Source organism: Dama dama, chromosome 7, assembly GCF_033118175.1.
Source record: "Dama dama isolate Ldn47 chromosome 7, ASM3311817v1, whole genome shotgun sequence".
Taxonomy (NCBI): Eukaryota; Metazoa; Chordata; class Mammalia; order Artiodactyla; family Cervidae; genus Dama; species Dama dama.
In genome coordinates this window covers 31,825,429-31,842,658 of record NC_083687.1, presented here as the reverse complement: position 1 = coordinate 31,842,658, position 17,230 = coordinate 31,825,429, and the positions used below count along the sequence as shown (strand labels likewise).

General features: G+C 41.6%; 3 non-coding genes across 3 annotated transcripts; 1 reads left to right on the top strand and 2 right to left on the bottom strand.

Annotated features, from left to right (window-relative positions):
- Positions 1-4,048: 4,048 nt before the first annotated feature.
- Positions 4,049-4,121, bottom strand: TRNAM-CAU (transfer RNA methionine (anticodon CAU)). The gene has a single exon. It is a non-coding gene; the product is annotated as a tRNA-Met (tRNA).
- Positions 4,122-14,653: 10,532 nt separating this feature from the next.
- Positions 14,654-14,726, bottom strand: TRNAF-GAA (transfer RNA phenylalanine (anticodon GAA)). The gene has a single exon. It is a non-coding gene; the product is annotated as a tRNA-Phe (tRNA).
- A 457-nt stretch (positions 14,727-15,183) lies between these two features.
- On the top strand, positions 15,184-15,255 carry TRNAE-CUC (transfer RNA glutamic acid (anticodon CUC)). The gene has a single exon. It is a non-coding gene; the product is annotated as a tRNA-Glu (tRNA).
- The last annotated feature ends 1,975 nt before the right edge of the window (positions 15,256-17,230 follow it).

Below are 17,230 nucleotides of genomic sequence, written 5' to 3'. Positions count from 1 at the left end.
TGTCCAGGATAAAGCCGGCAAATTTAGCTTGCCAAAATGTTCTTATGAGGAAGGAGAATCAAGAAGTGAAAAGAACAGAGGATTAGCAACGAGTTACCATTTTAGGAATCTTATTCACAAGCTGGCTATATACCTTTCTGTTCAATTATTCTAAGAATGAATCACTTCCTTATTTTTTATAACTTCTCCTTTGATAGAAAAAAACCTTTCTTACAGGGAATATGGCAAACACACACACACAAAACAAAAACAGTAACATTTAATATGCTAATTAATTCACTCACTGGCTTATTTGACAAGTGTTTATTGCAGAAGGGAAAGGCTACCCACTCCAGTGTTCTGGCCTAGAGAATTCCATGGACTGTACAGTCCATGGGGTTGCAAAGAGTTGAACACAACTGAGCAACTTTCACTTTTCTTGTTTGTCAGATACTGTGCTAGGCACTGGAAATACAAGAGTGGATGAAACACACTTTCCTATAAGGACACCAGCCACTGAATTTAAGGTACTCCCCCCACTCCCCAATCCAGTATGACCTCATGTTAGTTTAATTAATTACATATGCATGCATGTGTGCTAAGTCGCTTCGGTCATGTCCAACTCTGTGCAACCCTATGGATTGTAGCCCGCCAGGCTTCTCTGTATTCTCTCCAGGCAAGATTACTGGAGTGGGTTGCTCTGCCCTCCTCCGGGGAATCTCCCCGACCCAGGGATCCAACCCTCCTTTCTTAGGTCTCTGGCGTTGGCAGGCGGGTTCTCTACCACTAGCTGATTACATCAGGCAAGCCCAATATAACCGCAAAGACTCTAATTTCAATAAAGTCCTTTTCTGAGGTTTTGGGTGGGGATGTTTTTGTGGACCACTATACCGTGGACTTCCCTGGTGGCTCAGTGGTAATGAATCCACCTGCCAAAGTAGGAGAGGCAGGTTGGATTCCTGGGTCAGGGAGATCTCCTGGAGAAGGAAATGGTAACCCAGTCCAGTATTCTTGCCTGGGAAATTCCATGGACAGAGCCTGGCAGGGTACAGGCCATGAGGTCACCAAAGAGTCAGACATGATTTATCTACTAAAGAACAACAACAATTTAGTGTAGTACAGGTGGGAAACCAGTTAGAACCAGATTAGATAGGGAGGCCAGGGCAAGGAGACTGCATGTATATTTGAAGACGAAACAAAAAACTTACTAAGAAAATTGAATATCAGATTTTAATATATCTGTACATTTTTTTTTCCAATATATTAGAGTGCACCAATAAGATACTGCTCCAAGAAGGAATAGTAATCAGAGGAATTTGGATAAGAGGTTGTCCATTTAATTCTAGCAAACAGAATCCAACATATGAAAAAAATCACACATCATGACCAAGTGGGCTTTATCCCAGGAATGCAAGGATTCTTTAATATCTGCAAATCAATCAATATAATACACCACATTAACAAATTGAAAGATAAAAACCATGTGATTATTTCAATAGATGCAGAAAAAGCCTTTGACAAAATTCAACATCCATTTATGATTAAAACTCTCCAGAAAGCAGGAATAGAAGGAACATACCTCAGCATAATAAAAGCTATATATGACAAACCCACAGCAAGCATTACCCTCAATGGTGAAAAATTGAAAGCATTTCCCCTGAAATCAGGAACAAGACAAGGGTGCCCACTCTCACCATTACTATTCAACATAGTTTTGGAAGTTTTGGCCACAGCAAAAAAGAAAAGCAGAAAAAGAAGTAAAAGGAATCCAGATAGGAAAAGAAGAAGTGAAACTCTCGCTGTTTGCAGATGACATGATCCTCTACATAGAAAACCCTAAAGACTCTACCAGAAAGTTACTAGAGCTAATCAACGAATATAGTAAAGTTGCAGGATATAAAATTAACACAGAAATACCTTGCATTCCTATACACTAACAATGAGAAAACAGAAAGAGAAATTAAGGAAACAATACCATTCACCATTGCAACAAAAAGAATAAAATACTTGGGAGTATATCTACCTAAAGAAACAAAAGACCTATACATAGAAAACTATAAAACACTGATGAAAGAAATCAAAGAGGACACAAACAGATGGAGAAATATACCATGTTCATGGATTGGAAGAATCAATATTGTCAAAATGACTATACTACCCAAAGCAATCTATAGATTCAATGCACTCCCTATCAAGCTACCAACGGTATTTTTCACAGAACTAGAACAAATAATTTCACAATTTGTATGGAAATACAAAAAACCTCAAATAGCCAAAGTAATCTTGAGAAAGAAGAATGGAACTGGAGGAATCAACCTGCCTGACTTCAGACTCTACTACAAAGCCACAGTCATCAAGACAGTATGGTACTGGCACAAAGACAGAAATATAGATCAATGGAACAGAATAGAAAGCCCAGAGATAAATCCACGAACCTATGGACACCTTATCTTTGACAAAGGAGGCAAGAATATACAATGGAAAAAGACAACCTCTTTAACAAGTGGTGCTGGGAAAACTGGTCAACCACTTGTAAAAGAATGAAACTAGAACACAAAAATAAACTCCAAATGGATTAAAGATCTAAATGTAAGATCAGAAACTATAAAACTCCTAGAGCAGAACATAGGCAAAACACTCTCTGACATAAACCACAGTAGGATCCTCTATGAACCACCTCCCAGAATATTGGAAATAAAAGCAAAACTAAACAAATGGGACCTAATGAAACTTAAAAGCTTTTGCACAACAAAGGAAACTATAAGTAAGGTGAAAAGACAGCCCTCAGATTGGGAGAAACTAATAGCAAACAAACAACAGACAAAGGGTCAATCTCAAAAATATACAAGCAACTCCTGCAGCTCAACTCCAGAAAAATAAATGACCCAATCAAAAAATGGGCCAAAGAACTAAACAGACATTTCTCCAAAGAAGACATACAGATGGCTAACAAACACATGAAAAGATGCTCAACATCACTCATTATCAGAGAAATGCAAATCAAAACCACAATGAGGTACCATTACACGCCAGTCAGGATGGCTGCTATCCAAAAGTCTACAAGCAATAAATGCTGGAGAGGGTGTGGAGAAAAGGGAACCCTCTTACACTGTTGGTGGGAATGCGAACTAGTACAGCCGCTATGGAGAACAGTGTGGAGATTTCTTAAAAACCTGGAAATAGAACTGCCATATGACCCAGCAATCCCACTTCTGGGCATACACACCGAGGAAACCAGATCTGAAAGAGACACGTGCACCCCAATGTTCATCACAGTGCTGTTTATAATAGCCAGGACATGGAAGCAGCCTAGATGCCCATCAGCAGATGAATGGATAAGGAAGCTGTGGTACATATACACCATGGGATATTACTCAGTCATTAAAAAGAATTCATTTGAATCAGTTCTAATGAGATGGATGAAACTGGAGCCCATTATACAGAGTGAAGTAAGCCAGAAAGATAAAGCCCAATACAGTATACTAACGAATATATATGGAATTTAGAAAGATGGTAATGATAACCCTATATGCAAAACAGAAAAAGAGACACAGATGTACAGAACAGAATTTTGGACTCTGTGGGAGAAGGCGAGGGTGGGATGTTTCGAGAGAACAGCATCGAAACATGTATATTATCTAGGGTGAAACAGATCACCAGCCAAGGTTGGATACATGATACAAGTGCTCGGGCCTGGTGCACTGGGAAGACCCGGAGGGATCGGGTGGAGAGGGAGGTGGGAGGGGGGATTGGGATGGGGAATACACATAAATCCATGGCTGATTCATGTCAATGTATGGCAAAAACCACTACAATATTGTAAAGTAATTAGCCTCCAACTAATAAAAATAAATGGGAAAAAAAAAAAAAAGAGGTTGTCCATTGGAAAGAAATGAAGAAAACAAGTCACTACACATAAAGAGGCATATGTCTGCATATTTTTGTACCTACCAGTTGGGAGGAAGATAAAGTTTAATCCTAACCTCTTCGAGGGCACTTTCAGCTCAATGGCCAGGAGGCAAACTTTGACAACACTGTAACTTTTTGACGCCTGAGTGCAAAAGCTAACTGCCCCCTCTGAGGTTCGAACTCAGGACCTTCAGATTATGAGACTGACGCGCTGCCTACTGCGCTAAGGAGGCAGATGATTACATTTGCTCATTAAATGTATTTAACACTGGATTTTACTTTGCTTAAACTTCGGTCTTCCTCTATATTTCCCTCACTTTAAAATTTGGAAAGGAAAAACTGTCTTGCGCAAGTGCAACAGCTTCTACAACCTGCATCAGATGAGGATTGTCGCTGTTGATCCCGCTCGTTCTGAATTGATGACCTCCACTTCTCACAACCTAAGGAAAATTTCCTTAACGTCTTGCCTATAAACCTGCACTAAAGCTACACTGGTGTCCATCCCTGTGGTCTCTAGGGAAAAGGAAAACTGCCCGCTTCCTCTCTCATGATCCCTCTTCCCTTCAATACTTGATTCTTCTGAATCAGTATTTTGAACGCTTTTCAGTGTTTACTGTCTTAAATAACAAAACACTTCCTTTGACTCGGCGTCTCAGTCTCAAGACGTCGCTCTATTTCGTTTGCTCCTTCGCAGGCAAATTTCCCAGAAAGAGGTTTGTCCTCATTTTTAAACACCACCCCCCGTCCCATCAGTTTTTTTAACCGACTACAATCTTCCCCGACGACGGCTTCGTCCGGAGGAAGTCCAGATGGGGTTCCCGGACTATGCGGCACTTGATGGTTCAGAGTAAGGTGTCCTTGCTGCAAACTCGTGGAAATCTGCTGGTGTAAGAGTTGTAGTTACAGAAATAAGAATAGGTGAAAAGCCTGGTTTACCTACTGTCTTGGAGAGGGAAATGGCAACCCACTCGAGTATTCTTGCCTGAGGACAGAGGAGCCTGACGGGTTACAGTCCATGGGGTCGCACAGAGATGGACACGACTGACGACTAACACTTCCACTTGATTTGCAGGGAAAGTCTCGGGAAAGCCCCACCTCCCGGGAACCCTCTTCCCCAGTTGAGAAAAGTCAGTGTTTTCGGGGTTCAGAGATGGGCTACGGACGGTTGGGGAAAGTACAAAAAATCCTATGACAACTTTATCTCCCCGGGGTTCCCCACCCTGGAAGACTCAAAGGAACACTGATTTACCGTCAAACGGATGCGGCATATCTTTTTCAGCCCTTGCAGTTGCAGTCGCTCTTTCCCCCTGGACGCTGATAAGGGCAATCGTAATTTCTGGTTCGCAACAATGGGCGGTCCAGTGTTGCATCCCTCTGAGTGCTGTGGCTTAAATATACGAAATAAATTGTCCGTAGTCGTGGGCGTCAACAGTTTGGCTGTGCCTGTAGAATAACTGTTGTGCTTTTTGTCCAAATAGTGTTGGCTTTATGTTTAACACTGTGGATATTATGACCATATTTTCTAAGAGTCTAGATAATGAAAGTGGGAACAAACGAACTTCCGTGGGAATTCCAGCATGACCCAGATCACTGAAAAAGTCTAAATGACAGATTGAAGAACACATATAACTGGTTTAGGGAGGTAAATTACCGAAGCAACTACACAGTATGTAGAAAAGGATTTGGATTTGGGCATGGTGAAAAAGGAGATGTGAAAGTACATGGGGATACTGAATCTCCCAAATCTGGGTTTAGACGGACGGGAACTTTCCAATCAGGTTTTCTTAGTCTCCAAATGACACCAGTGCTCATTCAAAAATAGAACTGGGTATAACACTTGAAAAGTCCTGATTCAGAGGTTGCAACCGGGAGGCAAACAAAAAGGTAAATTTCAATACCATGTATTGGTCTCTTGCAAGGTGGAGCTGATTCTGTCTGATGACCTTGCTGTCTACAATATAACAACCTCAAGTGATGTGTCAAAATTTTGCAACCAAAAAATATTTCCCTAGCTCCTACACTTTCACTTGAAACATGGTGTCGAAAATCGCCTTCTTGATTTGTGTGTAGATTTAACAAAACCGCTACATACTTAAATGATTGTTGATATCTTGTGTAACTACAAACTAGGCCTTGTTCATCTATCTGCACAATTTGCAGAGGTGCAAATGTGAATTTTGGCAAATTCTGTTTAACCTTACCAAAGAATATGAAAAGGTCTTATCTGCTAAATGTCTTGCACTCCATGTACAAATAGCATTGCTTTAAAAGATTGTGGCTTGCTTACTCATGATGTTGAGGCTTTCATGGTTTATTGAAGTTTATAGTCTTATTTTCTTCAAAATGTGCAGAAGCACTTACTGAGATTTTTAACCTCATACAAATGTAATGAGATAAACTCTTTGGGCCTCCAAGGTGGCTGTCATTGTTGCTGGCCATAGAAAATACATTGAGTATTGGCATGCTGTAAAATCTTTATTTTCAAATAATGGGATAAGAAGAATGTACTTCTCTAATTTGGAAATGCTTTGAGGATGGGAATGGAAAAAAGTACTATAGTAAAACAGAAATGTATATGCTCTTTCTCCAGTATTGTTTGATGTTATGTTGATCATGACAAAAACTCATACACTGAAAAAATGATTTATTTTGTGGGAAATACGACTACTTAAGAATGAAATAATAATAATAATACCAGAAAGGGGCAGCCAAATAGCAAGAAAAACAGAATTTTCTTATTTGCTAAAAGTACAATATAACTTATTTGGAATCTAAGTTTTATTTCACACATTTTAATTGCTGCTATGATTATTTATCAAGATTAAGAGAACTGGAGAAGTAGCAGGTTTGGGGATGGGTAGGAAATCAAGAAAGGAAAGGCTATCCACTCCAGTATTCTGGCCTGGAAAACTCCATGGACTATATAGTCCCTGGGCTCACAGGTGTCAGACTTGACTCACAAAGGAAGTCAAGAGACCTTTGAACATACCGAGTTTATGACGCCTTTTGAACATTCAGTGGAAATATCAGTCATGTAAATGGACCTGCTTAATGGAGAGGCAGGGTTGAAAATTAAAGTTTGGGAATCATCAGGGTGTAGGTGGTGTTTAAAGTCAGGTGATCAGGTGAGCTCATGAAGGGAGAAGATAAATGAGGACTCAGGTAGGGACCTTAGAGAACTCCACAATTTAGAGACTGGGAATAGGAGGAAATAGAGAAGGAACTTTGAGGTAAAGTTCAAGTCTGTGGCATTGAAGATAAGGCTCACAGTGTGTCCTCATTTTCTACTAATATGTAACACAAACAAAACACAGTGGCTTGTGGTATGCAGAATAACGGCCATTCTAAAGGCGTTCTCTAATCCCTGGAACCTGTGAATGTTACCTTCTATGGTAAGAGGTACTTTTCAGATGTGATTAAGGACCATGAGATGGGGAGATGATCCTAATCACGAGTCCTTAAAAGTGGGGTGGGGGAGCAGAAGAGTAGGTATAGAGATATGATTTTGAGAAGGACTCAATCCATCATTCATGAATTTGAAGAGCCAAGGAATGTAGCAGCCTTTAGAAGCTGGAAGTGTCCATTAGCTTATAGCCAGCAGACAACAGAGACTTCAGTCCTACCACTGCAAAGAAACAAACTCTGTGAAGTAGGAAACAGATTCTCCCCTTGAGCCTCCAGAAGAGAATGCAGGCTGCCAATACCCTGCCCTCAGCATGGTGAGACCAGGTGCATCACTTCTCCTTCTTTTTAAATTGCTTTATTTTATTATTGGACACACAGCATGTGGCATCTTAGTCCCCCAACCAGGTATTGAATCCATGCTCCCTCCATTGGGAGCTCAGAGTCTTAACCACTGGATCACCAGTGAAGTCCCCAAATGTATCACTTCTGACCTGCAAAATTCTAAGATAATAAATTTGTGTTGTTTCAAGCCACTACGTTTGCTGTGATAGCAGTAGAAAACCACTTTATTATCTCTCTTGATTCTGTTGGTTGACTGGGCTCATCTGGGCAACTCTGCTCCATTGATGCAGCAGGATCTTCAATCCTCTGAAGACTTGGTTGGGCTGAGTTGTTCAAGATGGACAGCTCATATGACGGGTGTTGGCAGTTGGTGTTTGTGATCTTCTAGGAGTTTCGTTGAGACTGTTGCCCAGAATGCCTGACTGTGGCCTTTCCATGTGGTTGGGTTCTGAAAGGGAGCTTCTCAGGTTGAGCATTTCAAGAAACCCTGTCAGAAGCTGCTGGGGTTCTTATGACTCAGATGGGCCTGGAATGGGCAAAATGTCATTTTAATGAAATTCTACCAGGTCAGCCAAGAGTCACTGTGAAAATGTGCTACACAAAGGTGTGATTACTGAGAGACCTGCTACATTGGGGTCAGTTTTTCGAGACTAACTACCACACAAGCTAACTCTTTTTTCATCTGCAACATCATCTTAATCTTATTCTCTGGCCTGTGCATTGTTGATGCTCTGCTCAGGTCTACTTGAACTTGGAACTAGGGATTTTGACACCTTTTCAGCTTTGTACCTGTCCGACTCTTTGCGAGCCCATGGACTATCCAGTCCATGGAATTTTCCAGGCCAGAATACTGACCTGTATAGTCCATGGGGTTGCAAAGAGTCGGACATGACAGAGCAGTTTTCATCATTTCATCATCAGCTTTGTACCTGTTGATGCTTCATGGAAAGAATCTTTCCATGCCCTATGGATCTGACATAATTTCAACATGTGTGATATTCCACCACATCACCAAGCAGTTCTTTATACCAGCTGGGTGTCCTACAATTTAACTCAGTTCTAACACTATCTACCCAGAGAGAGCGTCAGATTTTACTAATTAAGGGCTGGGTTCCACAAGACTGCCCTCCACTTCAGATGCCAATCATGAGTCCAGGTTGTCAGCTGTGCATATGATCAGCTGATTATAGATGGGAGTTTTAAAAAATTCCTCTGAGTTTGATTAATTTGCTAGATAAAAGAACTCAGAGAAACATGTTATGTATGAGTTTCAGTTCGGTTGCTCAGTTGTGTCTGACTCTTTGTGACCCCATGGACTGCAGAATGCCAGGCCTCCCTGTCCATCACCAACTACCAGAGTTTACTCAAACTCATGTCCATTGAGTCGGTAATGCCATCCAGCCATCTCATCCTCTGTCGTCCCCTTCTCTTTCCACCTTTAATCTTTCCCAGCATCAGGGTCTTTTCAAATGAGTCTTAACATCAGGCTGCCAAAGTATTGGAGTTTCAGCTTCAGCATCAGTCCTTCCAATGAATATTCAGGACTGATTTCCTTTAAGATGGACTGGTTGGATCTCCTTGCAGTCCAAGGGACTCTCAAGAGTCTTCTCCAACACCACAGTTCAAAAGCATCAGTTCTTCAGTGCTCAGCTTTCTTTATAGTCCAACTCTTACATCCATACATGACTGCTGGGAAAACCGTAGCTTTGACCAGACAGACCTTTGTTGGCAAAGTAATGTCTCTGCTTTTTAATATGCTGTCTAGGGTGGTCTAACTTTTCTTTAATTTCATGGCTGCAGTCACCATCTGCAGTGATTATGGAGCCCCCCAAAATAAAGTCTGTCACTGTTTCCACTGTTTCCTCATCTGTCTGCCAAGAAATGATGGAACCAGATGCCATGATCTTAGTTTTCTGAATGTTGAGCTTGTATGAGTTTACTGGCTTATTATGAGGCTATCACTCTGGAACAATTAGATGGGAGAGTTGCAAAGGGCAAGGTATGGGTAAAGGGAACATGGAACTTCCATGCCTTCTCTGAGCTGGTCACAGTCCTCACATTTCCAAATGTTCACCGGCCCCAAACTCTTCAAACCCTGTCCTTTCCCCCCCCCCCCCTTTTTTAATGGATGCTTCATTATATAGGCACTATTATTAAATCATAGGCCATCAGCAATTTAACTGACTCGATGGACATGATTTTGAGCAAGCTCCAGGAGCTGACGATGGACAGGGAAGCCTGGTGTGCTGCAGTCCATGTGCAAACAGTCAGACACGACTGAACTGAACTGAACTAGCCCCTCTCCCCTCCCTGGAGGTGAAGGTGAGACTCAAGAGTTTCAACCCTTCAATCAGAAGATTAGTTTCCTTGGCAATCTGACCCCTCCAAGTGAGTTGTTCCAAAATCCCCTCATTAACATAACAAAAGGCACCTTTATGGCTCTCATCAATTAGGAAAGTCGTAGGGTTTCAGGAACTGTGTGTCCTGTGAGGAAGACCCAATAATATTTATTATAAATCTTGATCACACCTTCCTTACCTGCCTAATCATAGCTCTTCTTTAAGACACATTTCAGCTATCATCTCCTCCAGTAAACCCTCCCCATCTTTAGGTTAGGTGCCTGGATAGATGATGTCCTCTACACAAAACCCTGCCCTTACAACTGTGGAAGAATACAATTTTTAATTCTTGCTGATTTACTTGTTTCCTTTTTTTTTTTTAATCAGGCCATAAGCTCCTCAGAAGAGTGCATTTTGTACTCTCTGATTCCCCAGATGGACAGCACAAAGAGGGGTCTCAGTAAATGTTGGCTGACAGAGCAGTAATTGAACAGTTCTCAACATTTATTATTATCTCTGTAAAGAATCTGCCTGCAATGCAGGAGACCTCGGTTCGATCCCTGGGTCAGGAAGATCCCCCGGGGAAGGAAATGGCAACCAACTCCAATATTCTTGCCTGGAGAATTCCATGGACAGAGGAGCCTGGCAGGCTACAGTCCATGCGGTCGCAGAGTCGGACACGACTAAGCAACTAACACACATACTGCAATTTTTTTTATTACTTACCACAAAGCAGCAAACAAATGCATCCAACATGGTACTGTACATATGTCAAGGTTTCAACCAGGCAAAAAATTATGCATGCAGGAGGGCGGGAACTAAAAAGGGTGCGGGGTGGCGGGTGGTGGGGTGGATGCCTATGATCGTTTGGGAAGGCACAATTGTGGGTATCTTTTATTTTTCTCTATAATGTTCTAATATAAAGCTGTCACTACTAAATAAGAGTGTAGAACCATCAGGTTCCAAAACGTCAACAACTTTGTCATTTGCCGCACGGGCCGCTGATTGGCCACACCTGGGAGTTCCTTAGAAATGAAGAATCTCAGAGCTCACCCCCAGATCCGCAGCATTAGAACCTGCATTTTGGCGAGATCCCCCTGTGATTTTGTACGCGCATTGAAATTTGCGAAGAACGCTCAACGCTCATCCTTTGGTAAATTTACGGCCGTTTATGCAAAGATTCCCAGGACAACAGGATAAAAGAAGCGTATTCACATCTTTGCCCTTGCTTTCTGAGTCTCTTGAGACCCTTCCAGCAATCTTGAGGGGGTAGTGGGCTGGGAACAGGGGAGTCGCCGCGCGGGTCCCGCCGCGCATCACTGCAGGGCCGCCGGCCGCAGCCTCCAGGCCCGCGGCGCCTCGTCTCCCCGCGCCGGGCTCGGTGGCGCGCGCCTGTAATCCCAGCTTCTTGGGAGGCTGAGGTCGGCGGATCGTGGGTGCCCGGGGGTTCGGGACTCCGGCGCTGTGTAGAGCGGGCGTCCGCACTGGGCCCGGCACCAACATGGGGCTTCCGGGGGAGCCCGGGGGTACCAGGTTGTCTAAGGAGGGGGGGACCCGGCCCAGGCCGGACACGGAGCAGGTCAAACTCCCCGTGCTGGGCGGCGGTGGGACCGCGCCTGCGAGCAGTGCCTGCAGTTCTGCCCGGACATCCGACGAGACCCGGTCTCTTTTGTTCACCTTCCCTTTACAGGATTCTCTCTTTAAAAAAAAAAAAAAAAAAAATCATTTTCCCCCAGCATTATTCTCGCACACAGCCAACCACCTGACTTCAGGGCGGTGCGCACAATGCTGTTAAAAGATAAGCTGAGGCATCTTAAATTTTTAAAAAGACTTTATTTGAGCAAACATCGATGCCAATGGAGCAGCATCCAATCTAGCGGATAGGAAGGAGCTCTGAGGAGCTGTATAAAATGGAAGGCTCTAGTAGACAGAAGTGAGCAGGAACAAGGAAGTTATATTAGGGAAAAAAGATGATTAGTTATTGCTAAATTTTTTTCCTTTAGGGGATGTCAGGAGCTAGATTATCTAACTAATACTGATCAGGTAATTCCTGAATGACTGGTTTTACATTGTATTTCCAGGTGGGCAAAAACGCTAATTATGTCTGGGCTTGGTGACAATGAGGCTTAGCGTAAATGACTCCTTTTTGGGCCTGACTTGACTTTTTTTTTTTTAAACACTACCTGTTTGCTTTATCTTTAAATGTTGCACAGAGGGGTAGGGTGGTACAGTCAGGCAAACTGGAAGAAACTCTTCTTAATGACTTATTATCCTGGGGATTTCTCCACTCTGCAATTGGCCTTCCCCAAAACAGTAAGGCTATATTGCATTTTGTAAATAGTGCTTCATTATAGTGCATTACCTGACAAGTGTATAATCCAAGACAGATGTGCAACAGGTCTGAACTTCAAGTTATTTTCAGGAACTTCTCACTCAAAAACCTGTACACAAAAGTTCTTCCTTGACTGGACAGAAAACCTGAAGAGACATTTCACCAAAGCAGATATATAAATAGCAAATACACACAAGAAAAAGTTTTCAACATCAAATTACATCACAATGAGATGTCACTAGATACCTATCAGAAGAGCTACAATAAAACTAGTAACAATGCTAAAGGTTGATGAGGCTATATATGTTGCTGATAGGAATGTAATATGGTGCAACCACTTTGGGAAACACTTTGTCAGTTTCTGTAAAAACTAAATATGCAAGTACCATGCTACCCAGCAGTTGCACTCCTGAACATATATCCCAGAGAAATGATGACTGATGTTTACATAAAAACTATCCTCAAGTGTTTATAGTATATTTACTCATACTAGTAGAAACCTGGAAACAACCCAAATGTCCTTCAATGGAGAATGTTCAAACTGTGGTGAATAATATACAGAATATTATTCAGTAATAAGAAGGAATGAACTGTGAAAGATTCAACAACTTAGATGAATCTCCAGAATATTACAGTGAGTGCAAAAAGCCAGCCCCGATAGATTATATTGTATATATGGTTCTATTTATATAACATTCTCGAAATTGCAAAGTTGTAGAAATGGAAAGTAGATTAGTGGTTGCCAGATGTTAGGGTGGGGGGAGTAAGAGGTCAGCGGCTATAAAAGGGCAACCTGAGGACCCTGATGGTGATGGAAATGTTGTGTACCTTGACTTTATCAATATCAATACCCTGCTCCTGATATTGCATTATAATTTTGCAATGTGTCACCATTGGGGGCAACTCAGTAAAGCATACATGAGATCTTTCTTCATTATTTCTTATAACTGAATGTGAACTTACAATTATCTAAAAGTTAAAAATGAATTTTAAAAAGACAGAGGTCAGAACACTGAGAAGTAGCCATGTCTAAAAAGAGTCCTTAGAAGTGGGGGAGAGGGAAGATGGAAACAGAGCCGCCAGAGAGCACAGAGAAGAGAAGGTCCAAGGAAGACTGTGCCATGAAGGAAGTGTTGTCAATAGTTTGCATTCTGCACAAAATTAAGTTTGGGGGGGGGGGAAAGCCAAAGCATTAGAAACTTGAGTGGCTGATGGTAATGTTTTCTTAGGATTGGAAGGCAGATGTAAGCTGATGAGCAATTAAGGCAAGGAAGCCGAGGCAAATACTGTTCCTGACACAAGTTTGATGGTGAGTGGAAGGAAAGCCTCTGGGGAAGAAGCCTGAGGGCAAAACAGGAGGGCTTGTGTTCGCTTCTTCTTGTCTAAAGATGAGGATTAGGCATTTTGTAGTCTGAAGAGAGGCAGGTAAGAGGAAGAGAGATCAGACACAAGGGTAGAATGGAATTTAGGAGAAGGTTGTCAAAAGCTCAGATGGAGTGTTAATTAACCTTGGAAATGAGGGAAAACTTTCCCTGAGTAGGAAGAGGTTGGAATATGTGAAGAACCAGAAAATTAGGAGATAGGGAAAAAGGAAACCACTGGAGTATCATGACTCTTCTTTCTTTCAACGCTCTGGCTCAGTTTACCAGGCACCCTGCCCCACACTCTCTTTCAGCCAGGAGCCACCTCTTCAGTTCAACTCAGATGACTTCATTTTCTAGGAAACTTTCTTCAGTTCTCCTGCCTTGCCTCTCTCTTTCTCTTCAGAATTGCATAGGAGTCCACTTATTCAATAAATTTTTATTGAAGGAAAATGACGTCGAGAAAAAAATGTAATTGATATTCCTCATATTAAACTTCTCTTTTTCATATCTACCTGGGAGACTGGTGTCCTTTGCATTAGAACCTGGCAGAGAATAAGATTAGGGGGAAAAGGGGAATCATTAAGTAGAAATCAACGGGGGAAAGTGGAGTCCCCTTGATTTTGGCTTACGGTTGCTGGACTAATTCCATGGGAATGAAGAAGGTGTAGGTTTGAAGAAAGAGGAGCATAGCATAAATAGAACAGAATCCGAACCAAGAAAGAAGATACACACTAAATATTACAAAAAAGAAGGGAAAGTGATTTTTCCTTTAGCACATTTGGATCTACTTCCATTTAGTGAAATGTAGAAGTCCGTCCCTAGGTTTCTCCGACTGGAAGAATCGTCTTATTGCACAACACCCTTGTGTCTTCCTTTATGAATTTGAGAAAAAAAAAAAGTCGCCTGTTTCTTTGGTTCTGTGTGTATTTTGTTTACATTAGTACATTCAGTATTTTAATAAACATTAAAATGGTTCGTTCGTTTGCCGAAACCCGGGATCGAACCAGGGACCTTTAGATCTTCAGTCTAACGCTCTCCCAACTGAGCTATTTCGGCTCCGCCCACACGGTCTTAAAATAATGTGTAATGGCTTTATTCTCTGTCCTTTTAGTCACTACTTATTAAGAATTTGTTTGATAAACATCACGATAAGTACTTTGAGGAAGTCAAAGATAAATTTAAAAAGGACTTTCATCTTCTAATGGCCCACCAATTTATAAGCAGAAAGATAAGACAATTACAAATTAATGTTTTAAGAACTGCTGTAATTATTTCGTTAAATCTTCAATTTATTCCCGAGTAAATCCACAGGTCTGGAGCAGGGAAAGAGACTCTATGAATCTACATGCCCCGATTTCTTCTTCGGCGTTGCCACATCTTCCTCTCTTCCATATTTTATTGGCTGGTGCGGACAGGAGGTCCTTGTAAAAGCGAAAGTGATCCTGTTGCAGTGCCACTTCGTACCTACGAAGCATTAGCCTCGTAGGTTTTTCTTGAGAGCGTTCTAGCACCTTCCCTGGTGGTCTAGTGGTTAGGATTCGGCGCTCTCACCGCCGCGGCCCGGGTTCGATTCCCGGTCAGGGAATAGGTAACCTTTTCTTTTTCTTTAAACTACCGGTGTTCCCGCACAGGGGAAACTTTACAAGTGTATACAAGCTAACTTTTAATTTTCATATGAAACATTTTCGGTTTAGAAGCCCTGCAGTGGTTTTGATATTCCAAGCTCAAAATGACAAATGATGTAAATTTCAGTGGTTTACAAAAAAATGAGTAAATGAGTTAGTTACTTCTCATTGATCAAAAAGCTGTCCACTATTCCTAAATGCTTCAAAATTTTAACTTATTCGATTGGATGATCCAGTGAGAGGGAAATTTTGGAGGCGTTTGGTTAGCTTTAGGAGTTGATCGAGATTAGCATAACAAAGAAAAAACAGTTACGAATGAAGATGAAAGAAATCGAGAAGCTATTTTCTGGACGTTTGTCTTCGCTGGTTGTGGACGAGTTTCTGAATCCGGGAGAGCAGCTGGAATTTTGAAAAGCACTCTCTATGGTGGATTTTCTAGTTTCACTGCTTTGGGAGAAGGGAGATCACCCGAGAAATACTGGAAGGGTAATTGAATTTTGGGCCTAGGCGAGCTCCAGACTGCCTGATTTCCCCAGCGCCTCCACCTCTCTTTAGCTATGAATTTACAGTTTGTCTGGGGTTTGCTAAGAAAGAAAACAGAGGAAGGCTAGATCATTAAAGGAAAACTGTCAAAAACTAAGAAACAGGCAAACAAAGTATTGAACATGTTGGAATGCGCCCCTGAGAAATTTACTGAAAACTACTTGAGGAAAGGCGGATCCTGTTATTCTCCTGACTTTTGACAGTTTCATGCCTTTGCAATAACTGCCTTCTGTCTGAGAGTACTGAGGCACGAATCTTTGTTACTTGGTTTGTCTAAATAACATTCACAGGTGTATTGCTTACTATTTCCTTCTCATTTCTTATAGAAGTTCAGTGTGCATTTGAACTCTTCACAAGTTTCCAAATAGAAATTGTGGTGTCCCTGATCTTACTCTACAAACAGATGGTGTTTTTATGATCATGTTAAATTGAAACAGTAGTACTCTTTCTAGCTAACTGCACATTTCCTGCTTTCCCCCAACCCCCAAATATAAATTCCCAAATTTCAAAACCTCTTTGAGCTGGGACACTCCTTTGTTATTTTGCCAATACTCTTATGTTAATACATTTTAACACCTATGTAATATCAATTTATGTAAGAAATTTTATTTTTCTATAAGCATAAAAGTAGTATTTTGTCAAATTTCTCTGTATACAGAAGCTGTTCTGTGTTTTTTTGCTTAATGTTTCACAGGGAATCAACCTATAGGCCTGATGGCAAACACCTCTTGAACAACATCTTTTAATGATGTCATATTTTGTCTCCTCTCTATGTAGCAAGAATCTTTTGCTTCATTTCTTTTTAATATCTGTTTTTTTAGAGAGGAATCTGGGTAGAACCCTTAAATGTGTTTAATGCTTTTCTAAATATAAAAACTTTTCAACACAAACTTAACTAGATTAGAGACAAAGGACTCTTCTTTGAAAGCTACCTGAATTTTCTTCTCCTGCATGGAGATCATTTCTTCTTCACCTCTTTCTCTCTGCTTCCATTTCTCACTCCTTCATGAATCTCCATCTTCCCTCCAGGAGAGGGCCTGTTGGAGGAAAGGGGTTGCAGGTTCAATCTTGAACCTGGCCCCCTCCACCCAAACTTTCCCTGTTACACTTCTCACCAGGCCTGTCTCACTCCAACATGCATTCCTCAGTGCATTCACAATTTCTTCCAACCAGGCCTTTCCAGATCTATGCTAAGTTAGCTCTTCCAACTAAATGTGAACGCAGCCCTCCTGCATTTACAGCCCTGAGTTATAATTACCTGATGAATGTTTGCCTTCCCTGGTAGTTCTGAGGGTGAGGATAGCACTGGTCAAATGTTTCTACTGAATACTCAGTGTACAGCTTAGTGCCCAGGGGCCCAGGAACAATACTTGTTGAATGAATGAGTGGGCT